Here is a 25,862-nt window from a genome sequence, read left to right on the forward strand (position 1 = left end):
AGTCCTCAGCACCCTGAGAAGGGTCACAATGTGTCTCTGTGTTGATCCACCTGTCAAATCCACACAGGGAAAGCTACCGATAGCACAAAACTCTGCCCTATGAAATCATGGAACATGTGCTCTTTGCTCTGTGAAAGCATGTAAAGAATCCAAGCGCTGGAGGACAGGGTTTGGGTCCAGAGTGACCTAGACAAATTGGAGGGTTGGGCCAAAAGAAATCTGAGGAGGTTCAAGAAGGAGAAGAGCAGAGTTCTGCACTTAGGACGGAAGAATCCCAGGCACTGCCACAGACTGAGGACTGACTGAGTGAGGGGGGTTTGATAGCAGCCTTCAACTACCTGAAAGAGCAGCAGTGTGGGCTTTCTCCTTGCCACTTTTGCTGGGCTGGGCAGGCAGCCTGGAGGCCTTTCTAGAAGAGAATTGGGAACGGAGTTAGAAAAACCAATGTGAAAACCAGAATCTCAGGTTTAGACTCATTTATTTATAATATTAAATCTTCAATTCTAGTGTCACAGTCAATACAATTGCTTCAGCCTGATAGTTGCCCAAAGGGAAACTTAACGTCTCTCCAAAGGGACTGGAGAGAAAACACTTTTCAGAGTCCAAGAGAGACAAGGCGGGTGAGGGTAAGAGCTTGCAGAGGACCAACCTCTGTTGGTGAAAGAGACAAGCTGTGGAGCTAACCCAGCACCCTTCTTCAGTTCTGTGTAGCCTGGAAGGTCGTCTCTTCCATAACCAGCAGTTAGAACATAAGAACAGCCACACTGAGTCAGACCAGTTCATCTAGCCCACTCTCCCGAAAGTGGCTAATGCCGGCGCCCCAGAGGACCCCTGGGCCCAACATGGATACAGCACCACCACAAACAAGGTGAAAAGTCAATGCACATGGGAGAAGCATCTTGTGTTTCCATGGGCGGTAGGTTTGTAGAAATTTTGGTGGTGCCCAGAACCTGCCCAAACTCCGCCCCCCACCTGCCCAAGGTTCTGGGAGGGAGTTTGGGGTGTGGCTGGGGATGAGGGGTTCATGATGCAGGAGGGGGCTCAGGGTTGGGGCAGACGGTTAGGGTGCAGGGGGATGAGGGCTCTGGCTGGGGCTGGGAATGATGGGTTTGGGGTGTGGGAGAGGCTCAGTGCTAGAGCAGAGGGTAGGGGTGTGGGGGGTGAGGGCTCTGCCTGAGGCTGGGGGGTTTGGGGTGTTGGAGAGGCTCAGGGCTGGGGCAGAGGGTTAGGGTGCAGGGGGATGAGGGCTGTGTCTGAGATGGGGATAAGGTGTTTGGGGTGTGGGAGGGCTCAGGACTAGGGCAGAGGGTTAGGGTGCAGGGGTGTGTGAGGGCTCTATCTGGGGCTGGAGATGAGGGGTTTGTGGTGTTGGAGGGGGCTCAGGGCTGGGGCAGAAGGTTGGGGTGTGCGGGGGGTTGAAGACTCTGGCTGGAACTGGGGATGGGTGGTTTGGGGTGTGGGAGGAGCTCTGGCCTGGGGCAGAGGGTTGGGGTGTCGGCGGGGGAATGAAGGCTCTGGCTGGGACTGGGAGGTTTGGGGTGTGGGAGGAGCTCAGGCCTGGGGCAGAGGTTGGGGTGTGTGGGGAATGAAGGCTCTGGCTGGGACTGGGGATGGGAGGTTTGGGAGGAGCTCAGGGCTCGGGCCGAGGGTTGCGGTGGTGGTGGGGGGGGGAAAGCTCTGACTGGGGGTGTGGGCTCTGGGGTGGGGCAGGGCTGGGGATGAGTTTGGGGTGCAGGCAGGCTGCTCCGGAACAAGGGCCAGAAAGGAGGACTCCCCCCAGCCCTTTCCCTGCTGGCAGCAGCAAGCTCTGGGGGAGGAACCCCTCATACCCCAGCAGCACACTCACTCCCACCACTGTCACTGCAGGTGCTCCTAAGGCCCTTCTCAGGTCCAGGAATCTCCCTCGCCTCCCCCATTATGGGTGCCGGGGGGTGCTGCATGCACCTCCTCCCCTGCTGTTGCCCCTGACTATAGCCTCACTGGGGGTGGGGGATGGGGCTGTCTCCTTGCCCAGCATGGGGCAGGAGTGGTGACTGCAGGGGGGGGCGCTGTGATGGTGGAGGGTCCCGCTGGAAAAGGGAAGGGTCTGAGGTGGAAGGGCAGGCTTAGAGTCAGTCTGCCCTGGCAGTGAGTTGGGAAGGGGGGGCACTAGGACCCTGTGGCAGCAGTTGCTGCAGGGAGGCAGCATGGAGCTGCATGGAAGAGGCAGGGACGCTCTGCTCCCTCTGGGGCCCAGGGACATGCATGGGGCCAGCACGGGGGCCCGGGGGACACTCGGGGGAAGCACGGGGGGTGGCAGGTGGGGCCAGAGGGGAGACCCGGCCCCAAGCTTTGGTGGAGCTGGGCCCCAGGGCTCTGAATATTGCTGGTGCCCGGGCACCACGTCGTATATAACTCGCCGCCCATGTGTGTTTCATTCCTTATGTCCTAGTCCCATCATGTGGCCATTTCCTTTTCTTCCTTTCTGTTAAAAGCTTTGGCGTTTTGCACAGAAACATTATTTCCCCAGGAGAGACCCAGGAGTGGGGGCTGCATTCCTGTGCCGAACAGTCACTGGAAGGGGGCAGACAAAGGCCTTTAGGACGAGGCGTCCGTCACTGTCAAAAGATCATCTCCCTCCTGCAGGTCACTGGCAGCCTGAATTTGTTCCTTATCCTCCCAGAGTCTGGGGGCTGGAATCAGCACTACCCAGCCCCTCCGTATGTAGCAGGAACAAACACAAACCTGGTCTTTAAAACAAGCTGTCCCCTTCCTTCTCAGGGGAGATTTTTCTGTGATTGAAGTTGAGCTTCAGTTCCCCTCTCCTAGGGGCGGGGCAGGTGTGGGGCCAGCTCCCAGTGAGATCTGTTTTCACCTTTGCCCCCTTTCAGTCACTCTGGGATGGTAACTCTGCTCCCAGCTGTCAGGCAGCTTCCAGCCCATCCACCCTGCTCACTAACTCTGTGGTCATATGTCACTCCCTCTGCCAGCACTCACAGCTTGCAGGAAAGCTACTCCTGCCAGATGCATTGGTATAGTGGTGTGCATGGGTGCTTTCTAAGCACTTCATCTGGGTTTGATTCCCAGCCAATGCAATAATGGCTTTTCTCTTCTGTTGTTTCCTCAGCTGGAAGTGGTACAATTTCAGTCACATTGTGTTACAATCACATTATCTATAGAATGAAACAATAAATGTGTCGAAGTCCAGCAGGTCATACAGGATGGAGGCACACAAGGGGCTGGAATGTGTCATCTGAGAAAGACAGAACACTTGGAAACCTGCATCTCCCATCCCCTGGCCTTGCGTGTTATGATTCCAGCTGCGTGAGCTGTTTGTAGGATGTTCCGGCATGACGGGGAAATGAAGTTTTGAGTCAGTTTTTGCTCCTGCAGGTTCCTTTGCTGTTACAATTATAATGACATGAACAAAAGGGAGGCAAAATAAACATAAACCCCAAGTTGCAATACAGGTCGGGAAAGAGACGATCACGGTTAAGCCAAACACGTCAAAATAAAAATTAATACAAAAAAGGGGAGAGGGAAGAGATCAGGTATGTGGAGATCCCCTTGATATTTCAACGCACATTGTTAGAATCAAAGTTCAGACTTGACACTGGAAAACCTGCAACTACCTGTCTCTCTGAACACCTGTGATGAGCAAGATGGAGTTGGGACACCTGTTCTGCTTCAATCATTTATTGTCTCTCTGTTCTCTCCTTCTTCTCCCCCCAATTCCTCATCTCCAATGTCTCTGCCTTTCTCCTCTTGCTCCCTCTCCCCTGCCCTTTCCAGGAACTCACAGTCTACAGCATTTAGGACGAGCCAGAGCTCCCATGTTCTGCACGTGAGCCTGTGTCAGAGGACGGGTGACCCCGTCAGAACCAGTCACCAGAACAATATGACCCTTTATGGGCGACTTCTCTGCCTGCTCTGCAATTTACACACACCCCCACTGAAGGGGGTGGGGTACAGCTCTGACTGAGAGGCCCCACAGGAGAAACTTCAGCCCAAAGACAAATTTGTGTGAAATGCTGAGAAGTGAAGAGCCCCCTTCCCCTCCCCCCAAAGCCCCAGAACTCTAGTGTCACCCCCATGGCACCAGCACAGGGAACCCAGTGAGATGGGGTTACAGAATACAAGGGGGAGGGAGCAGGGGAGAGAGGTGACAGGGAATCTCTCTCTTTCCTTCTCTCTTCACTTTCTGTTCTTCTCTTTCCTTCCAGGAACTGCAGTCACAGCAGGGAGGGGTTTGTCTCTTTATTAGGGATCCCTCTGTGTCACGGAGGCTGCACAAGTCATAGATTCTGTGGCTTCTGCAGTGGCCACTGCGGCTGACTCCGTGGCTGCCCCAGCAGCTGGCCTGGGGGCAGCTTGAGCAGTGGTTCCAAGGGTGGCAGGAGCAGCCACAGCTCAGTGGCTCCTGGCACCTGTCCCGAGGTGGCCAGAGCAGGGCTGGCCTCTGGGGCTCCCCTCATCTGGCAGCCTCTGGAGTGGCAGTGGGTCCCCGGGGCTTCTCCCCCAGTACATGGTGCCACGGCCCCCCCTGGACTCCCTGCGCCCACAGCTGGTGCCACGGACCCCTTGGGCCTCCCTCCCCAAGACTCACTGAGGGGTATTTCTGGTATAAGGCATGGCCGGGTCATGGGCAATGAGCTTTGGGTTTTGCCGTGATCTGTCCATGACATTTACTAAAAATACCTGCGTTTAAATCTTCGCCTTCCTCATTATCGATCAAATAAATCGAAACGCCTCCACCTGCAAGTGGATTTAGCCCAGGACCCTCAGAGTCAGCAGCTGTTACGCCCCCACTGAGCTCCCTGGTCAGGTGTCCTAGCGCTGGAAGCCTCCTGTTTAGATCCTAAAATAGCGTTTTTGCACCAGGGCTGAAATTTTGGATTGGACATTGTAGCTCCACCGTTATTTTACTGAATTGCTTCAAAACAGCAAGTGTAGAAAGTCTCCTAAGTGCCAGGCTCTCTGCCATGGAAACAGCTGCCCCTGCACTGCAGGAGTCTGTGCGTTCCACACAGCAACACACACACCTGCTCCGCACTGAAGGGGGGTCAGACAGTGACAGGGTTGGTAACACAAATACTTCAGACTATTAACTCCAGATCCCTTCCTTTCTTTAACCCAGGATGTGCCAGTCAACTGGTAACCATGGTGTTATCTTCACCGTAAAATACCTCTCAGTACATTTTCAGTGAGCCCTCCACCCCTGCCCTCCTGCAGGCAGCCCCTGCCTCCAGCCAGCCCTGCATCCCCTGCCCTGCCTGCAGCCAGCCCCTCTCTGCAGCCAGCCCTGCACCCCCTGCCCTGCCCGCAGCCAGCCCGTCTGCAGCCAACCCCGCACCCTCTGTCCTGCCCGCAGCCAACCCCTGTCTGCAGCCAGCCCTGCACCCCTGCCCTGCCCGCAGCCAGCCCCTCTCTGCAGCCAGCCCTGCACCTCTGCCCTGCCCGCACCAGCCGCATCCTCCCTGCTCTGCCTGCAGCCAGCCCCTCACCCCTGCCCACAGCCAGCCCCTGCCACACCCCCTGCCCTGTCTCCAGCCAACTCCTGCCGCACCCCCATGCCTGAAGCCAGCCAGTCCCGCACTCCTCTGTCTCCAGCCCTACCAACCCCTTATGCACCCCCCCGTGTCCCAGCCAGAAGCCAGCCAGCCAGCCCCACACACCCCAGGCTCCACCCAGCCCCGCACCTTGCCCTGCCTGAAACCAGCCAGCCTGCCCCACACACCCCCGTTTCCAGCCAGCCCCGCACCCCTTGCCCTGCCTCCAGCCAGACCCTGCCCTGCAGTTCCCAGGGCAGTAACCCTGCACACCTGCTTCAATGAGGGGGGCAGGGAGCAGCTGGGACCCCACATGTGCACACCCGAGGGTGACCAGACAGCAAGTGTGAAAAATCGGGACAGGGAGTGGGGGGGGTAATAGGATCCTAGATAAGAAAAAGACCCCAAAATTGGGACATCTGGTCACCCTAGCACACCCCCAGGACTCCTGAGTTCCATTGCTGGGTTTCCTACTGGTTCCACTGCTGGTTGTTTTCCTTTCCGGTGGGACTCTGGGCAAGTTGCTCCCCCCTCTAGGGCTCCGTCCCCAGCAGGCAAATGGGGATTTCGTACCTTCCCGCTATTGGAACGTGCTGGGAGAATCCCCCAGCCAAAGCTGCTCTGACAGCGCTAAGCAGCATCTGACCATTCCAAGTCGGAGTGCGCTGCCCAGGAGGAGGAGTGTCTGGCTCTGGGGTTTCACTTCAGCCCAGTCTAGAGAGAGAGGGGCCCAGCCATGGGGTTTGGCTCAAGAAGACCAAGTCTCCAATTTGTTACGGGCGTTTTGGATTCCAATCCTGAGCTCCAAAGTGCTTGGTGTCATTCGCACATTTTAGAAGCAGGCTCTCCACTCCATTTTCCAAATCATTCATGAAACTATTGAATAGCACCGGACCCCAGACTGATCCCTGCCGCACTCACAAGGTGCACCCTCTCCGTTGGGCAGCCAAACATGGAGAAGGGCTCTTGGAGTCTGGGCTTTCAACCAGCTCTGCACCCACATGACACTGATTGCAGCTGGATCGCATTTCCCTGGTTTGCTTGTGAGAATGTCCTGCGGGACTGTGTCAAAAGCCTTAGTAACCCCGAGATAGATCCCATCTACTGTTCACCCACCTCCACTAGGTCTGGAACCCTGCCAAAGAAGGAAAGAGGATTGGTTTGGAATGATTTGTTCTTGACAAATCCATGCTCCCTTGTCCTAAGAAGCTGCTGGGGCTTCTGTGAGTGTTTGACCCTATGATTCCCCCCAGCCCCCACTCCTGCCCCACGCTGGGGATGAGGAAGCCCCCACTCCTACCCCCAGTGAAGCGCAGCAGGCTGCACAGGGGAGGCAGGAAGCCACATGTGAAGGCAATGCCCCCTCCCCCAGCACCCATCAACCCACCCGCCACAGGAGGGATGGGAGAGGGAGGCTTCCTAGACCTGAGCAGCTGGGGCTTGGGTGAATTTTATGACACCCTGCTCCCCAGCCCCATAGCCAGCCACCACCCTGCAGACCCCACTTCGGCCCCATGCTGGGCAAAGGCAGCCCCATCCCCATCCACAGTGAAGTTATGGTGAGGGGCAGCAATATGAAAGGCACCTGTGATGGCAACCACCCCCCCCACACACCCAGTACCCATCATAGGGGAGGAGTGAGCTTTCTGGACCTGAGAGGGGCCCTAGGAGCATGTGCAGTGACTGTGGTGCAGAGTGAGTGTGCTGTGGGGGCAGGGGAGGAGAGGAGGGTTCCTCCTGGAGCTTGCTGCTGCCAGTGGTGGTGATGGGGAGTCCTCTCTGGCCCTAGCCCTGGGGCAGCCTGTCTGCACCCCAAGTTCCTCATCCTCAGCCCTGCCCCACCCCAAAGCCTGCACCCCAGCACCGAGCACGCTCCTGCATTGGGAACCCCTCATCCCCAGCCCCACCCCAGAACCCTCACCTGAGGGGAAAAACATGCAACTTAAATTTGGTGGTCAGTTTGGAGTATCATTTTGTTTAGCACGATACTTGATTATTTTACACCCCTTTAAAGTATATAACTGGTCGTATACAGGTGTTACAAAGTGGGAATGTTCTTAATGTTTTCTCTGAATACTGTGTGGGTGCCTCAGTTTCCTCTCTGCATTTCTCAAAGATCTAGATGGTGGGATAAGGGGTGTGATTGTTGTAGAGCCCTAGAGGGACAGTGTGAGCTGTCTGCACAGAGAATGGCTGCAACCCTGTCTCCTGGTAACTGATGGCCTGGGCCAGTCTCCTGCAAGGTGCCAACTGAAGGTGTTGGAGAACAGAGAGATCGGGTGGCCTCCTAATGCCTGGAAAAGAGACAAAGGCCAGAGGACGGAGTGTCAGTGCCTGTGCGGACTTCTGGGAAGTGCATGGTATGGAAGGGGCTGCTGTGATGCTTTGGAACAACTCCATACAAAGCCAGTCAGGACTCTGGGGGAGCCTCCTCTCTCTGAGCAGACTGTCTCCCCTTCCCTCCCGCCCCGCCAGCCGCACCCAGGGGAGCCCCGGGCCCCAGGCTCTGTCCCCACCTGGAGCCCAGCGGGGCCGGGAGCAGCTCCTGCGGCAGCTGAGAACAGTGGCTCCGCTCCGGCCCGGGCGGCTCCAGCGCTGCTGGCAGCATGTGGCCACCAGGGAGCAGCTGCTGAGCCCGGCCTCCTGCATCACAATGTGCCAGAGCCCCGCCCCCAGGAGCTGCCCCGCCCCCGGGCTGTGCCAGAGCCCCGCCCCCAGGAGCTGCCCCGCCCCTGGGCTGTGCCAGAGCCCCGCCCCCAGGAGCTGCTCCGCCCCGGCCTGTGCCAGAGCCCCGCCCCAGGAGCTCCCGCCCCGGGCTGTGCCAGAGCCCCGCCCCTGGAGCTCCCCACCCCGGGCTGTGCCAGAGCCCCACCCCTGAGCTCCCCACCCCGGGCTGTGCCAGAGCCCCACCCCCAAGAGCTGCCCCACCCCCCGGCGGTGCCAGAGCCCCGCCCCCCGAAGCGGCCCCACCCCCCGGCTGTGGCAAATCCCCACCCCAGGAGCTGCCTCGCCCCTGGCCTGTGCTAGAGCCCTGCCCCAGGAGCTCCCCGCCCCATGAGCTGCCTGCCCCGGGCTGTGCCAGAGCCCCACCCCTGGAGCTGCCCCACCCCGGCCTGTGCCAGAGCCCTGCCCCCAAGAGCTGCCCCGCCCCTGGCCCGTGCCAGAGCCCCCCCCCCAGGAGCTGCCCCGCCCCCGGCCTGGGCTAGAGCCCTGCCCCCAGAAGCTCCCCCGCCCCATGAGCTGCCTGCCCCCGGGCTGTGCCAGAGCCCCACCCCCTGGAGCTGCCCCACCCCCGGCCTGTGCCAGAGCCCTGCCCCCAAGAGCTGCCCCATGTTAGGTCTCTGCGATTTGTTCTCCTGTCTCCTTCCCAGAACCCCCTGCTACCAGCTGCTCCCTTCCTGTGTCTGCAAACACCCCCCGGGCGGGCTGCAGCACTCGCTGGGGCTGGCTCCAGTGGCTGAAGTTGCCTCCGTCTCTGATCACCCGGGGAGAACAAACAGAGGAGATGGGCCCAGGGTGTGAAAGCGGAATTAGGGGGCAGGGAAAGGAGGACTGTTTGGAAAGGTGGGTTTTTGCGGCGGGGGGGGGGTGATCCAGATGGACTCAGAAGAAGTTGGGCAGTAGAGGCTCAGGAAAATTGAGGGGAACCCCCTGGGTGTCCCAGTGTTGGCCAGGGATTGTACAGCACCTAGCGCAATATGGGGTCCCAGAGCCGTAACTAGCTATTTTTGCACCCAACGCAAAAATATAAAATTGCGCCCCCCATAGGGTACAGGTGGGGGAGGGGGAGCCCAGGGCTGGGGCAGCAGAGGGTGTGTGGGTGGGGGAGCACTGGTGGGGAGGGGGGAGCACAGAGCTGGGGCAACGTGGGGTGTGTGTGTGGGAGAGCCCACGGCAGGAGGGTGCAGGACAGGGGGGCAGAGCCCAGAGTTAGGGTGACAGGGGTGTGTGTGTGTGGGGGGGAGAGCCCAGGACTGGGGTAGTAGAGGGTTCAAATGGCAGGAGCCCAGGTGTTGGGCAGCAGGAGGGTGTGGGTGGGAGCAGCTAAATTTTTTTTTCCTTTGGGTGGCAAAAAAATCTATAGCCAGCCCTGCCTCCACCCACTGTGAGGTAGGTAGAAGTGGATCATTATTATCCCTACTCGAAAGAGGGAGAAGCTAAGGCTGAGAAAGGAGAATTGACTTGTCGTAGGTCACACACCCATCCAGTGGCAGAGTTGGGAATAGGACCCAAGAGCCCTGATTTTCAAACTAACCATCGGATCTTGAATTTCAGACATTGAATGACCTGAATAAAGTGCTCTGATGAGCTCCAGACTAACAGCAGTGACAGTAAATATTCGGCAAGTATTTGAGGAAAACTGCAATGTTAGAGAGAATCGTGAGCTGCTTAGAGACAATTAATGCAGAGAAGCAGCAAAATTCATCAAACAGAGAACTGGTTCTGACTTATTTACTTGGTCTTGAAAGAGAACAACAAGGATCTGAGTCTCCTCCTGTCAATAACCCCTGCTCAGCCAATCAGGGGAGAGACTGAGGACGGGAGGCGGAGGGTTCTCACCAGAGAGCCCAAAGGATGGCCCAGCTCACTGGTGGGGATCACTGCCCGAGCTCTATTTCAGCCCCACAGTTTTGGGTGGACCTCCCACAGTGGGAGCTGCAGAGCACTCCCTGCCACACACACACACACCCTCCTGGTGTTGGGAAGTGAACAGGAGAAAGGACAAAAGAAGGAAGAGATGAAGAGAAAGGAAGGAGGGAGGGAGGGAGGAAAAGGGGAAACAAAAGAACAAACCCTAATGTCCCCAGTGAGTCTAAGGGACAAAATCCCAGGTGCAGAATAAAATTCTGCCTCCTTAAGCTCGTGTTTTCCATGCCTAGAATTCAACTGTCACCAGCTGGATCAGACTGAACAGGTTTCAAACCTCCAGGAGGCTCTTACCTTCTAAACCGGGACGGCTGTTTTCCAGTAAAATCACTACAAGGGAAGGAGAAAACTCGAAAGAGGTTCCTCCTGGCGCTCACGTCCGGGAACCCAAATACTCTCTCAGTCCTCAAAGAGAGACCTGGAGAAGGAGACTTGCTGAAGCAAAACCACAGGGGTCTCTGAGGTTTCCATGGCCCCTCGCCCTGTCCTGCCTGGCTGATGTCAGCATCTCTCTGTGAAGTCACCACCTCCCACCACCTTTGACCAATAGGCTGAGGTCCTGCAAAAGGCCTTTGTGATGTCACTGCCACACCCTCCCTTGCTGTACAATGTCCTGCCCCTGGCCAGGCACTTTGGAGGTTTGAGCTACTCCCTGGGGATCACCCCACTCAAGGAGTGTTCGGTCTAGGCAGCAAGCCGGCTAGACAGGAAAACATCAGACGCTGCTCCCAATGCTACATTCAGTTTTTCAGAAATTAGTCGACTTCATGGCCAGAAGAGACCATTAGAGCATCTAATCTGACCCCCTGCGTATCACAGGCCTCCTGTAGGACACAAGAGCTACTTTTGGGGCAAACACATTCCAGAAAGGCATCTAGTCTTCATGAAATGACATCAGGAGATGGCGAATCCACCACTTTCCTTGGTAGCTTGTTCCTGTGGTGAATCATCCTTGTTGTTGAATATTTGTGCCTTAGTTGTAATATGAATTTGTCTCTTTTCATCTTCCAGCCATTGGGTCTTGTTAGGCCCTTTTCTGCTCAATTAAAGAGCCCTTTAATACCCAATCTTTTCTCTCCATTAAGGCACTTCAACACTTCAGTGAAGTCACCTTTCAATCTTCTTTTGATAAGCTAAACAGGTTGAGCTCTTTCAATAGCTCACTAGAAGGCATTTTTCTCCGGCCCTCAGAACATTTGGTGGCTCTTTGCTGCCCCAGCTCCAATTTCATAACATCTTTTTCACATGAGGACACCAAAACTGGAGGCAGTATTCCAGTATCAGTCTCACTGATGCCGTGTCACCTCTTGTAATGTTATTGACATAATCTGTAACTGTATAGATCACTGCTGCGACCACGGTTCTATATTTGCAGCCAATATTGTAGAAAGGTTGTCGTGTAAGGGGTCTATGGAGAGGTTCTGATTGGCTGATTATAATGATGCCATCTCTAGATGTGTATCATTTTTGTAGTTGACGTTATGATTATAGGCTCTATGCTGCCCGTATTTCAAACTTGTGCTCTGCCTCCAGGGAACACCCCAGCCAGACAAGTTGGTGTCAGTTCTGTCTAGAACGAGTGCTCCGTGAGTGGGGTGATCCACCTGGAGTAGCTCAAACCTCCAAAGTGCCTGGCCAGGGGCAGGACATTGGCACAGCAAGGGAGGGGTGTGGCAGTGACATCACAAAGGCCTTTGGCAGGACCTGAGACTATTGGTCAAAGGTGGTGGGGAGGTGGTGACCTCACAGAGAGATGCTGACATCAGCCAGGCAGGAGAGGTGCGAGGGGCCAGGGAAACCTCAGAGACCCCTGTGGCTTTGCTTCAGCAAGTCTCCTTTTCCAGGTCTCTCTCTGAGGACTGAGGGAGTATTCGGGTTCACAGACGTGAGCGCCACAAGGAACCTCTTTTGAGTTTTCTCCTTCCCTTTTAGTGTTTTTACTAGAAAACAGCCGTCCCTGTTTGGAAGGTAAAAGCCTCCTGGAGGTTTGAAACCTGTTCAGTCTGATCCATCTGGTGACAGGTGAATTCTAGGCATGGAAAACACGAGCTTAAGGAGGCCGAATTTTATTCTGAATTTTATTTGATCCCCACCAGTGACCTGGGCCATCCTTTGGGCTCTCTGGTGAGAACCCTCAGCCTCCCGTCCTCAGTCTCTACACTGATTGGCTGAGCAGGGGGTTATTGACAGGGAGGAGACTCAGGTCCTTGTTGTTCTCTTTCAAGACCAAGGAAATAAGTCAGAACCAGTTCTATGTTTGACAAATTTTGCTGCTTCTCTACATTAATGGTCTCTGAGCAGTTCATGATTCTCTCTAACATTGCAGGTTTCAGAGTAGCAGCCGTGTTAGTCTGTATCCGCAAAAAGAACAGGAGTACTTGTGGCACCTTAAAGACTAACAAATTTATTTTAGCATGAGCTTTCGTGAGATGCATCCGAAGAAGTGAGCTGCAGCTCACGAAAGCTCATGCTAAAATAAATTTGTTAGTCTTCTAACATTGCAGTTCTCCTCAAATACTTGCTGGATAATTCCTGTGCACTGTTGTTGCTCTGGAGCTCATCAGAGCACTTTATTCAGGTCATTCAATGTCTGAAATTCAAGATCCGATGGTTAGTTTGAAAATCAGGGCTCTTGGATCCTGTTCCCAACTCTGCCACTGATTGGCTGTGTGACCTCAAACAAGTCAATTCTCCTTTCTCAGCCTTAGCTTCTCCCTCTTTCAAGTAGGGATAATAATGATCCTCTTCTACCTACCTCACGGAGGGTGGAGGATGGGGATCCATTGGAGAGTGTCACTAGGAGTAGTGCATAATATGAGGTGTCCTATCACGTTTACTCAGAGCAGATTATGACATAAAATAATAGCTGAAACAGTCTATTTTATTAGTATTAATTTATTTTTAATTGTTAAGAGCAGCAACGACTTAGCTCAGACTGAAGCATCTTATCTAATTTTTGAGATCTAAGTGTCTCCTCTTTGTGTGTGTGAGACAATCTAACACACTGTGACAAACAGGAGATGCTTTTGTTTTGCAACAAAATCTTTTGCAAAGAACTTTCATCCCACGTGTTATGATTTCGAGAAACAAACTGGTTTAGTCTGAATGGGATTTTCTGACAGAAACGGTTTGAATGAAATTTACCCACCATCTCGATTCCTGGGATCTATCCCTGCCTCTGGAGTTTTTTTGTCTGTCAGGAGTCGGAACTGGTGGCTTCTCTTTCTGGCTCTGCCACTGCCTTGCGGTGTAGGCCCTTGGGTAGGTCATTTCCCTTCTCTGGACCTCAGGCTCCTCCCCATCTGTCCAGTGGGAACAGGGACAGTTCTCGAGCTCTGGGCAGTCGTGAGCCTGAGTGAGATAAGGGCGTTAAAGCCCTCTGTGAAGGAGAAAGGGGAGTTTCACGGTGTTTAGCACCAAGGAATTCTAAAGTTTGCTAAAATGTCTAGTCTGCGGAAATAAGAAATGGTTGGGGCCAAACTTTTTAACCACTGCTTTTTCTAAAGCCCATTCAGGGATGTGAGTCTCTGTCTTTTAGGTACCTGGGGTTCTTTGCCAGCAGGAGAGAAGAGGTTCCTGCCTCCATTTTTGTGGCCTTAACAAACCAGGTGTTGTGCCCCAGTTCTCGTCTGAGATCCCTGAAAAAGAACTTCTTCCCATCCATGAACAAGACAGGACCTATCTTTGAAAGGGGAACAAAGAGACCCTTGGGACTTGCAGACTAGCTAGCCTCACTTCCACAGCTGGAGAGATACTGCAATACAAAGAATACAAACAAGCACCTACAGGAGAATTTGGTTCTTAGGACAAGGGAGCATGGATTTGTCAAGAACAAATCATCCCAAACCAATCCTCTTTCCTTCTTTGGCAGGGTTCCAGACCTAGTGGAGGTGGGTGAACAGTAGATGGGATGTATCCTGGGATGCGTCTCCTCCAGGTAGGGGCAGGGGAGGGGAGGGCTGCCAAGCATGGCACGGCCTCCTCCACTCCCCTCCCCCTCCTGAGGTGCTACAGCACCAGCAGCTTGCACTGCTGTTATACTGTAGTCCAGGGATGAGCTGCCAAAATACTAACAACTGGTTCCCTCCTTTTCACCCTAGGAGGGGGTCGTGCCCCCCACAGGGGGTCCTGCCCCATCCAACCCCCCCATGTTCCTTGACAGCCCATCCTCCGGGACCTGTGCCCTATCCACCCCCCTTACCTGTCCCCTGTCTGCCCCTTGCCACCCCATCCAACCCCTTCTCTTTCCTGATGGCACCCGGGGACCCCTACCCCATCCAACCACCCCTTCTCTCTGTCCCCTGACTGTCCCTGGAACCCTTGCCCCTGACTGCCCCCCCCACCCCATCCAACCCCTGCTCCTTTCTGGCTGCCCCTGGTACCCTTGCCCCGTTCAATCCCCTGTTCCCTGCCCTCTGACTGCCCCGACACTAATCCACCCACCAACTCCCTGCCCTGTATCCAACATCCCCTGCCTGCTCCCTTACCGTGCTACCTGGAGGAGGGCCAGCTGGGTGAGGGCTGGTACCGAGCCACCCGGCCAACGTCGGGGCCGGACCCCGGGGCTGAAGCCTGGCCCGAGCTGCGCTGCCGGGCAGGAACCCGGGCCGGGCAGGACCCGCACCGCCCAGCCGAGCTCGCAGCGGGGCTGGGGGAGCCCGCCGCACCGCCCTGCCCGGCGAGGTCGCAGCTGGACCCAGGGTCAGGAGCCGAGCCGGCCCTCCCAGGGTCCGGCTGCGACCTCCCCGCTGGGCGGCGCGGACTCCTGGAGCCCTCTCCCCGCTGGCGCCCCCGCCCTCCAGCCGCGCCCCAGCTCAAACTCACCTGCAAGAAGCCTCTGCTTTCTTCTCAGCCCTCCCAGGCTTCCCGCGCGAACAGCTGATTCGCGAGAAGCTGGGGAGGGGGAGGAGAAGCCGGAGGAGCGTTGAGAAGAGGAGGCGGAGTGAGGTGAGCTGGGGCCGGGGGAAGAGCAGGGAGCTGCTAGAGCTTTTGTTAAATTTAAAAGCCCTTTTGGAACTAGTTGTCCCTCCAGGAACAACCGGTTCTAAACGGGCGGGGAGGTGGGGGGGAAGCTCCAGCCCTGGGGGGGCACTCCAAGTAGGGGAGAAACCTAGCTCCAAATATTGGTGGAGCAGAGCCCCTGACTGTGAATGTTCCTGGCACCCATGATTATACTGACAGCTAAGCTCAAAAGAAGGGATGGGGGAGGGTGTCATACTCACGCTCCCAGGACTGGCTCAGCACTCGAGATGTCAGGATCCTTTAAGGTAAGTGTCCCCCAGCGCCGCGATGGACGGTGCGATGAAGGTAAGTCTTCCCGAGGCGCGATGGAATGTAACGCAGCGAACCACTGGCCAGGCGGTCGGGGCGAAGGGCATTCACTGGAGGTACAAGCTTGTGAGTGACTCCTGAGCACAGGGCCCCTTCCCCTTTTAAGGTCCTGCTCCTCATGGCCTGCGACTGGAGATGACTTGGCTGCATCTGGTGGGTCACACTCCACCTCAGCCAGTGTCAATGCAGTGTCCCTGCTCTGGGTGTGTGAGTGCTGCCTAATGAGAGTCCCAGACACCTTGTCTACCTGGGAGATCTTCTGCTCTTCAACCAGCCCATTCATCCCAGGAGCATTCCAGGAGGGAGCGGGAGGGGGAGGGGGAAAGCCACTTCACAGGCATTCAGAGGGGGAGAGGAGACAAAAGCGAGGGGGGGGGGAAGTATAACAGACCTTTTGAGCATAGAAATCACTGCTGCTACTACAACAGCAGGGACAGGCCACTCGGAGCTGAGAAAAGGAAGCCATCATCTTTCTGCCTGGTTTCAAACCAAGGACTTATTGCGTATTAAGCAAATGTGATAACCACTACACTACAGAAACTCTGTCACGGCTCTGCCCCTCCCTTCATAAGAACATAAGAATGGCCATACAGGGTCAGACCAAAGGTCCATCCAACCCCATATCCTACTGCCAACAGTGGCCAATGCCAGGTGCTCCAGAGGACTGAACCTAACAGGTAATGATCAAGTGATCTCTCTCCTGCCATCCATCTCCACCCTCTGACCAACAGAGGCTAGGGACACCATTCCTTACCCATCCTGGGTAATAGCCATTAATGGACTTAACCTCCACTAATTTATCTGCAAAAAGAACAAGGAGTACTTGTAGCACCTTAGAGACTAAAACATTTATTTGAGCATAAGCTTTTGTGGTCTAAAACCCACTTAATCGGACGCATGCAGTTAAAAATACAGTAGGAAGATATATATACACACAGAGAACATGAAAAAAATGGGTGTTGCCATACACACTATAACGAGTGATCAGTTAACGTGAGCTGTTATCAGCAGGAGAAAGAAATCTGATGTTGGGAGGGGAACAGGAGAAAGAACAAAGGAAGCAAGAGATAAAGAGAAAAGAGGGAGGGATGGATGGAGGAAGAGGTGAAACAAAAAGGACCAACCCTAACGTCCCCAATGATTCTAAGGGACAAAATCTCAGGTACGCAATAAAATTCTGCCTCTTGAAGCTCGTGTTTTCCATGCCTAGAATTCAACTGTCACCAGATGGATCAGACTGAACAGGTTTCAAACCTCCAGGAGGCTCAGTTAGGTAATAAATAAAGGTAATAATTGGAGATATACCAATCTCCTAGAACTGGAAGGGACCTTGAAAGGTCATCAAGTCCAGCCCCCTGCCTTCACTAGCAGGACCCATTTTTGCACATAAGCTATACTAAAGACAAACCCACAGTAACAATCTCCAGTTTGTGAGGGACCCCCATGGAGCCAGTCTCTAGGAAACAGATAAATGCATGGTGGTTAAGTCCATTAATGGCTATTAGCCAGGATGGGTAAGGAATGGTGTCCCTAGCCTCTGTTTGTCAGGGAGTGGAGATGGATGGCAGGAGAGAGATCACTTGATCATTGTCTGTTAGGTTCACTCCCTGGGCTGCTTCTGCTCTACAACTATAATTGTCTTTTTACACCAAAATCACTAACTTGAGCACCCAATTCCATGTACAGTCCTAGTGGATGTAAGGCACAGGTAACTTTTGCCTCACGGTAGCTTGTTGGCATCAACCCTCTCTCCCGCACCTGGAGCTGATGAAATTCCTGGCTGGAGGGACACACGCTCCTACAAGTCAAAAGGAAAGAAGCTGATAGAAAAGATCACAGGACTGACCCCAAAGAAGGGTGAGCTGCAAAAGGCAGAAGCAGGCAACTCATCTGGCAGAGCTGAGAGACCACAGTGAAGATGGTGCAAAGTTCACTATATTGGAATTAGCAAATGTGATTTTTTTAAACAAATCTTTGGAAGCCCTAATAAAGGCATTTCTTACAGTTCTCTCCCATTTCGATTTTCTGATATCTAATAGGGAATGACATCTGATTGAAGCTTTTCCCAAATGTAGAGCAAGTATAGGGTCTCTCTCCACTGTGGATTCTACGATGTCTGACAAAGTCTGAGTGCTCAGTGAAACTTTACCCGCACTCAGAGCACGTGTAGGGTAAGATCTCATGTGTGGATTCTCTGATGTGTGATAAGGTGTGAGTGCTGACTGAAGCTTTTCCCGCACTCAGTGCACGTGTAGGGCTTCTCTCCTGTGTGGATTCTCTGATGTGTGATAAGGGCAGAGCGCCGACTAAAGCTTTTCCCGCACTCAGCGCATGTGTAGGGCTTCTCTCCTGTGTGGATTCTCTGATGTGTGATAAGGGCAGAGCAGTGACTGAAGCTTTTCCCGCACTCAGAGCACGTGTAGGGCTTCTCTCCTGTGTGGATTCTCTGATGTCTGATCAGGTGTGAGCGCTGATCGAAGCTTTTCCCACACTCAGCGCATGTGTAGGGCTTCTCTCCTGTGTGGATTCTCTGATGTGTGATAAGGTGTGAGTGCTGACTGAAGCTTTTCCCGCACTCAGAGCACGTGTAGGGCAGCTCCCCTGTGTGGATTCTCTGATGTTTAATAAGGTTTGAGCGATGATTGAAGCTTTTCCCGCACTCAGTGCATGTGTAGGGCAGCACCCCTGTGTGGATTCTCTGATGTGTGATAAGGTCAGAGCGGCGAGCGGCTTTCCCGCACTCAGCGCATGTGTAGGCGTCTCTCCTGTGTGGATTCTCTGATGTGTGATAAGGGCGGAGCGGTGAGCGAAGCTTTTCCCGCACTCAGCGCATGTGTAGGGCTTCTCTCCTGTGTGGATTCTCTGATGTGTGATAAGGTTTGAGCGCCGATTGAAGCTTTTCCCGCACTCAGCGCATGTGTAGGGCTTCTCTCCTGTGTGGATTCTCTGATGTGTGATAAGGTTTGAGCGATCACAGAAGCTTTTCCCGCACTCAGCGCAGGTGTAGGGCGTCCCTCCTGTGTGGATTCTCTCATGTCTGATAAGGCGTGAGCGCAGACTGAAGCTTTTCCCGCACTCAGAGCAGGTGTAGGGCGTCTCTCCTTGTGGCTTCTCTGATGTGTCATAAAGTGTGAGCGCTGACTGAAGCTTTCCCCGCACTCCTGGCATGTGTAGTGAGTCTCTCCTGGGTGGATTCTCTGATGTCTGATAAGGTGTGAGCGGTGATTGAAGCTTTTCCCGCACTCAGCGCATGTGTAGGGCATCTCTCCTGTGTGGATTCTCTGATGTGTGATAAGGACAGAGCGGTGAGCGAAGCTTTTCCCACACTCAGAGCATGTGTAGGGCTTCTCTCCTGTGTGCATTCTCTGATGTGTGATAAGGTTTGAGCGCTGACGGAATCTTTTCCCGCACTCAGCGCATGTGTAGGGCGTCTCTCCTGTGTGGATTCTCTGGTGTGTGATAAGGTGTGAGCGCTGACTGAAGCTTTCCCCACACTCATGACATGTGTAGTGCGTCTCTTCCAAGTTGATTCTCTTATGTGTAATAAGGTCTGAGAGGCTACTGAAGTTCTCCTCTGGCCTCTGCTGAGTCTCAGAGGCTTTTACTTTTTCTCGGCGTGCACAACTCCTGGAAACATTCCCTTTGGGTCTTCCTGATAATGTCTCATATGGTTCTCCTTGCTCAGCATCTTCCTGCTGGGGTTTCTGCTCCTCATTCTCACGCACCATCCTATCACCTGATGGGAGACAGAGAGACTCAGGCACAGGTCACTCCCTGTGCCTGAGAGAAAGGAAATGTCAGAGACAGGAATTTTAAAAGGGATGAACAAACCAAAATATGTGCAGGAGAGATCAAACCTATCAGGAGCTGATTCTCCCCAGAGGAGAGAGGAAGGGATCTGTTTTGGTCTGCATCTCACCAGAACATGCAGGGAAAGTGGGATCAGGTAGGGATCTGCTGACAGTTGTTAGTCAGGATAGGTGGGAAGCCATAAGTGACATCTGCCTAATTATTCCACATCTGCAGGGAACAATCCTGAACTTGGAGAGCTCACAGGGTCTTTGTAGGGCATCCCAAATGTTTCCTGTATTCACGGACAGTTTTTGACTTGCTTTAACCAAGTCCTCACCTCTGCAGGCAGCTCTCGGAAGCACTTCTTTCTCAGAACCCTGGAGGTCCGGGACCCACGGCTCTTCCCCTCGTTCCAGCTGTGAGACCACATCAGGTTTGGAATTTAGAAACTCTAAGCCAGGCAAAGAAAACCAGGAAGGTCAGTGGAATTTGTGGGATACTTGTCACAAAGAATAGTCCATGGTTTTAAGCTCAGATCATTTTTAAGCAGTAACATCCCAAGACCAGCTTCCTTGGCTCCAAGTGGCAGGAGAATTATTATTATTAATCATATGCATTACCTGAGTGCCTAAGGACCAACTAACAGTGTGTCTCCATTGTGCTAGGCACAGTACAAATGCAGAATAGTAGATGGCCCATGCTCTGAAGAATTTACAGTCTAAATAGACAAGACAGACACAGCATGGGGGAAGGGGTAGAACCCTCTGTTAGAATGGCGATATTCAGGCCTGCCTGCAAAGCCTATATTTTAAGAACTTAGGGGTATTTTTATCACTTAGCTAGTTACAGGAGTATGAAAACAAAGAATCAAAATCACAGTCTGCCTGTGTCTGGGCCTTCTCTCACTAGGATAGTCTGAGGCCTTGTTCTTAGGCTAAGGCCTTTGGCTAAGCAGCAGGGGCAGCCATAAGCTGGGAAGCGAAGGGTCACATCCTCACATCCCAAACCAGTCACACTGAACTAAGGTGCTATTGGGCTGTTAGGAAGACAATCCTGTCCGGAGCTTAAGATGGTTAGAATGCTATCAAATTAAGGTTTCTTTGTCTGGCAAGAAATCACTTATCAATGGTTGTGGTTGTGAAACCCTCATTTCTGTATTGCTTTATCTTTATGGCAACCACTTTTACATTGTTAATCAGTCTGGTTCTCTAATTGTTTCTCTCTCCTGTATAATTAATGTTGCCAGGTGTAAGTTAATTAGGGTACTGGTTTATAATTGGTTAGAGCAGGAGTAGGCAACCTATGGCGGCACACAAGTTGATGTTCAGTGGCACTCACACTGCCCAGGTCCTGGCCACCGGTCCAGAAGGCTCTGCATTTTAAATTTAATTGTAAATGAAGCTTCTTAAACATTTTAAAAACCTTACTGACTTTACATACAATAGTTTAATTATGTATTATAGACTTATAGAAAGAGACTGTCTAAAAATGTTAAAATGTATTATTGGCACATGAAATCTTAAATTAGAGTGAATAAATGAAGACTCAGCACACCACTTCTGAAAGGTGGCCGACGCCTGGGTTAGAAAATTATGTCACAATATGTTAGAATTGGTTAGTTAAATTTCAGCACAATGATTGGTTCAGGTATAGCTGAGAATATTACTCTATAAATGGGGTCAAACAGGAGGGGGGAAGGAAATTGGAATTATAGAATGTCAGGGTTGGAAGGGACCTCAGGAGGTCATCTAGTCCCACCCTGCTCAAAGCAGGACCAATCCCCAACTAAATCATCCCAGCCAAGGCTTTGTCAAGCCTGACCTTAAAAACCTCTAAGGAAGGAGATTCCACCACCTCCTAGGAACCCATCCCAGGGCTTCACCACTCTCCTAGTGAAATAGTGTTTCCTAATATCCAACCTAAAACTCCCCCATTGCAACTTGAAATCATTACTCTTTGTTCTGTCATCTGCTACCACTGAGAACAGTCTAGATCCATCCTCTTTGGAACTCCCCTTCAGGTAGTTGAAGGCTGCTATCAAATCCCCCCTCATTCTTCTCTTCTGCAGACTAAACAATCCCACTTCCCTCACCCTCTCCTCAGAAGTCATGTGCTCCAGCCCCCTAACCATTTTTGTTGCCCCCTGCTGGATGCTTTCCAATTTTTCCACATCCTTCTTATAGTGTTGGGCCCAAAACTGGACACAGTGCTCCAGATGAGGCCCCATGAATGTTGAATGTTGGTTAGGGGGAGAATGGGAACAGGGACACAGGCCAGGCTCTGCGGCATCAGAGCTGGGAAGGGAACAGACTATATCAGCGTATAGAGATAAGCCCGACTGGTGTGAAGGGCTTCGGAATATGTAATCTTATAGGTGTAAAAATTGTACAGACTATACCACCCTGTGACATCATCAACGAAGTGCCCATTTATGCCTGGGTAGGGGCCCTGTTCTGGGCGGGAGGATGCAGCAAGGACTCAGGATCGGTGGCCAGGGTCTCTGTGCACAGAGACGGGGAGGTTATATGGGGAGGGCATAATGAGAGGGAGAGGGAGGTCAAGAGTTAAAATAATAATTGGGGAAAAAAATGTATAATAAAGTGAAACTGAACAGAAATAAAACTGGAATGGAGGCTCTACAGCAACAAGGCTTCGGTAGGGATTTGGGGTTAGAGGTCTGGGATCCCCAACAGCTCTAGATCCCCAAACCTCTCCTCCCTCCCACTGACCCACCCAGCCCACTTCCTGGGTGCCCTTCCCCAACACTCCCCTCCGCTTCTTCCCATTACTCTCAGCCAGCACCACCTCCCGGCACCTTGAGAACTTCTTGTATTTTCTCCTCGTCTCTCACAGCCTCCTACCTCCCTGCTGCTTCTTAGCTCTAACCCTGCACACACCCGCCCCATTTCCTGGCATATCTACTATCCCCCGTCTCTGTCCCTCCCACGGCTCGCTTATCCCTTCACCCATGGGATCCTGAACGGCAACATTACATGCTCTCCTAAAGAGCTCATCTGACTGTCACACAAGCCATGCATGAGTCACACACCTATTTACTCAATTTAGAATTCCACAGGGAGCATATTTTCCTCTTAAAATGAGGAAAAGGCATGAAAGCTACAGTGATTAATATAGTTACTAATGTAGCCAATTACATTCAATGCAATTTTAAAATGTGTGACAGCACCAAAAAGGCACATGTCCAAAAATGATACTAGTGGGTGGGAGATAAGGCAAAAAAAGGCGGGGGGGGGGAAGGAATCTTGTCAAAACTTGTATGACGAATAAAGGTATAAAGTTATTACTACTCAGGTTCTTCAGAGACCCCACAGCTTCTAATAACCCAGGGGACAGGACTGCTTACCCAGCGAGGTCACTATCTCATAGTTCTCCTGCATGACATCCCTGTAGAGGGCTCTCTGAGCGGGGTCCAGCAGAGCCCATTCTTCTCTGGTGAAATACACAGCCACCTCCTCGAAGGTCAACGGCCCCTGAAAGAGCAAGAGTCCAACACTCAGTACCTGCTGCCCCACTCACAACCCCACTATTCACGGAACAGCAGCACCAGGGAAATGGAAGCTCCGGGAGGCACATGTTAAGAGAGTCCCACCTCACTTAGCTTAGAGCAGCCAGGCAGCATCAGAGGGTAGAAAGAGAGAATCTTTGTGTCTCCCAGCTGACAGACGCAGGCAGGGGCGTCACATTTATCACATACCTACTAGCCAGAGTTTGATATAGGAGATGGGGCTGGCTCTGGACCCTACTAATGGCTCCCTGGTAGGAAACACTCTCCAAATAAAATATAAGGAAGAAAAGGGAAGTCAGTAGTAAAGAATATTAGTTAGAACAGGGTGTGACGAGGCGGTTCTGGCGGGACCCAACTGAGAGTACCAATTCAGGACCAATTGCTCAAACAGGGCAGTCACAGCCCAAGCCTGGGGTTTTTCCACCTCTAAGGCAAACCAAACCAGCCAGACAAGAAGAACTTCGGTTTCACCCCACTGGCTAACCACAAGTCACACAAGCAATTTCCTTAGACACTCCAGTCTTCCAGTATCTCCACCAGTGCACTCGTCCTGGGGATGAATGGTTATAAAAACCAACACCCCAGTAAAATAAAAAGGTTATCTCAATCCCAAAGAATTAAGCCCCAGACCCAGGTCAATATACACATCAGATCTTACCCACAAATCACGCCGTTGCCAATCCTTTAGAATCTAAAATCTAAAGGTTTATTCATAAAGGGAAAAAGGTAGAGATGAGAGCTAGAATTGGTTAGATGGAATCAATTACATACAGTAATGGCAAAGTTCTTAGTTCAGGCTTGTAGCAGTGATGGCATAAACTGCAGGTTCAAATCAAGTCTCTGGAGTACATCCCCAGCTGGGATGGGTCATCAGTCCTTTGTGCAGAGCTTCAGCTTGTAGCAAAGTCCCTCCAGAGGCAAGAAGCAGGATTGAAGATAAGATGGAGATGAGGCATCAGCCTTATATAGGCTTTTCCAGGTGTAAGAACCTCTTTGTCCTTGCTGTGGAAAATTACAGCAAAATGGAGTCTGGAGTCATATGGACAAGTCCCTGCACTTTGCTGAGTTACAAGGCGTGTCTGCCTTCTCTCCATGGGTCAATTGTGTAGCTGATGGTCCTTAATGGGCCATCAAGCAGGCTAGGCAGAGCTAACATCAACTTGTCTGGGATGTCACCCAGAAGCAGAGCACAAATACAAAATACAGACAGTATAAAGCCAATACTTATAACTTCAACTACAAAATGATACATACATATAGACAGCATAATCATAACCAGCAACCCATAACCTGGTCTTAGACACCTTAGATGACCCCCTTTATATAAGATTTGGTGCCACTACAGGACCTTGGTTGCAAACCATGTTCTATATGGTCCCAGATTATATCAATAACGTCACCCCCAACGCAAAATTGATGCAGGAAGGGATGACAAAACATCACCGACTGCATCCCAAGAGCCCCATCCTTGGGTCTGTCTCACTACAGCTAGTGTTGGGCTACAGGCCGTACCAGTGTATAACAGAAATGGTTTATCAAAGTCATGTTCAATAACATGATTGAATCTCCTTAAAAACTCAAGGTAAAACTTGGTTTGAACAACAGTGGATTGGATCTGCTTTTTCCTAACAGAAGTCACTGGCTGATGGGGTGGGCTCTCTGTGCCAGCAGCTATTAACAAGTCTTTCTTCTCCCTGCCAGCCAGGTAATTTGCATCAACACAAACACCAGCTTTTCACTTCTTAGCTGCTACCAATTCCAAGGCTGGACTCTGTCTTACAGAGATACGACACAAATCCAAAGGGTCTGAGGGTGAGCTGCTCTCCCCTGCATCCTTAAGTATTCAGTCATAAAACTGTTCTGCTCTGAAACACCAGTAAATGAATCTGTCCTCAGACCCTGAAGCACAGACTGCTCACTCACAGATTCAGCATGGAGACGTTCCTGTTCCAACACCATTGTCTTCCCAACACGCTGGCCACACACAGCCACGTGGTTATAGGGCTGCTCAACTTTAACAGCTTTTCCTCCATCTCAGACCTTTTCAAAGCTGCCCACACTGGATCTCTCAAAAGGAAAGTCAGTGGATCCATTCACAACAGAACATTTCTGGCTGTTAGGAACTAAAACCTTCTTGATTAAATCACTTTCACACCCTTCAGTTGCAGTAAACTGCTTGCACAGATTACCATGAGGATTCCCTTCCCTATGAGCTTTTCTAAGCAGCAATTCACCCCTCTCAGAAATTCTGCTCTCACCCTCTTCACCTAGGGCTTGCTCTAAAGGAACACTTTCCTGAGCAACCACAGAGTCTTGCTGGGTCTTACTTACATTCAGAATCACCTCTGGCCCAACAGGCAGATTCCTACACAATCCCGTTCAGGCAAACTCATAGACTTTCTCGATAACAGGTTAGAAGCAATCTCCTTCCCTTGGCCATGAACAAGTTTAGGAATCTTTTCCTTCTTGCTACAAGTCGCCAAATTGTCAGTAGGTAACACAATTAAATCACCTTCATGCTGTCCTTGTGCCCTGGCTGGGGTATCACCCTGATCAGACAGAGTTGCTGCACCCTTTTCCAACCACACATTAGCAACTGGCAAACTACAAGCACCAGAATTGTCTGGTCTCTGGGATTTTGCTAAGACACTAACTGGATGCAACCTAGTTACAGTGCCATTCTCCCCAGCAGACACAAACTTAGGACTGTTCCCTTCCTGGGCTTTAGCTGTATTTACAACCAACTCCGAGACAACTGAACCACCCTCAACCATCACAGGCTGAAAGGCACCTTCTGTCTGCTCCACAGACACAGAAGAGCTGGAGACACATTCTCCTTCCCCAGACACACTGCTTGGGATCTCATTTCCCTTGTCCCAGCACACAGGGCTGTTCACAGACAACTGCTTGGAGACTGGGGCAGCTTCCTCCATAGGCAAGTCAATACCCCTGACAGACACAGGCACATTCCCTCCACTGTCACATTTCTCCACACAGGAAACAGGTAAGGCACAGGGCCACTCATCTTCCACTATCCC

General features: G+C 52.3%; 1 pseudogene; it reads right to left on the reverse strand.

Moving 5' to 3' along the window:
* LOC120381942 overlaps positions 1–18,105 on the reverse strand; it is a 131,245-nt pseudogene extending 113,140 nt beyond the window's left edge.
* Positions 18,106–25,862: the final 7,757 nt, after the last annotated feature.

The sequence above is a fragment of the Mauremys reevesii genome, linkage group 14 (assembly GCF_016161935.1).
Source record: "Mauremys reevesii isolate NIE-2019 linkage group 14, ASM1616193v1, whole genome shotgun sequence".
Classification (NCBI taxonomy): domain Eukaryota; kingdom Metazoa; phylum Chordata; order Testudines; family Geoemydidae; genus Mauremys; species Mauremys reevesii.